Source organism: Penaeus monodon, chromosome 33 (assembly GCF_015228065.2).
Source record: "Penaeus monodon isolate SGIC_2016 chromosome 33, NSTDA_Pmon_1, whole genome shotgun sequence".
Lineage (NCBI taxonomy): Eukaryota > Metazoa > Arthropoda > Malacostraca > Decapoda > Penaeidae > Penaeus > Penaeus monodon.
Genome location: NC_051418.1, coordinates 3,091,353 through 3,091,836, shown reverse-complemented (window position 1 = coordinate 3,091,836; position 484 = coordinate 3,091,353). Strand labels below are relative to the sequence as shown.

Here is a 484-nt window from a genome sequence, read left to right as displayed (position 1 = left end):
GAAAATGTATTAATTGATTACACAATAGGCCTAGGAGGTGTGCCTATCGCCCAAACTGTGGGGAGTCCATATAAATATCCATATTGAGGGCCAGAGGCAATTATGGTTTCTTTTAGATGTTGTAATTTTCTATTTAATTTTTCTTCAAGTTTGAGGAGGTGGCTGGTAAGGTTGACATTTATGAGTCTGAACTTAGGTGAGTGAAAGAATATTGGATATTTTGTTATAGTAATCATTAACGAGCATTTCTCACTTGTTAGGTATGTTTCACCTTCATATACATGTTTTGCATTTTTCCCACAATGTTTCTGTCTTTTTCTTTTGGTTCCATTTATTGCTTATTTTACTTAAAAAAAAAAAATGTTGTTTCTTGTTTTATCTAATCATGTTTTATGTTCATGACTTGTAGTCTGATGATGAAGATGTAATTCTTCGAAACGTTATAATAATGTTCACCACAGCCCTGGTTCTCCTTTTCATTCTT

General features: G+C 32.6%; 1 protein-coding gene across 2 annotated transcripts in view; it reads left to right on the top strand.

Moving 5' to 3' along the window:
• The window catches only part of LOC119593947 (solute carrier family 35 member E2A-like), a 16,188-nt gene that overhangs the window by 5,554 nt on the left and 10,150 nt on the right, over positions 1-484 (top strand). The gene's annotated exons all lie outside the window — the stretch shown is intronic.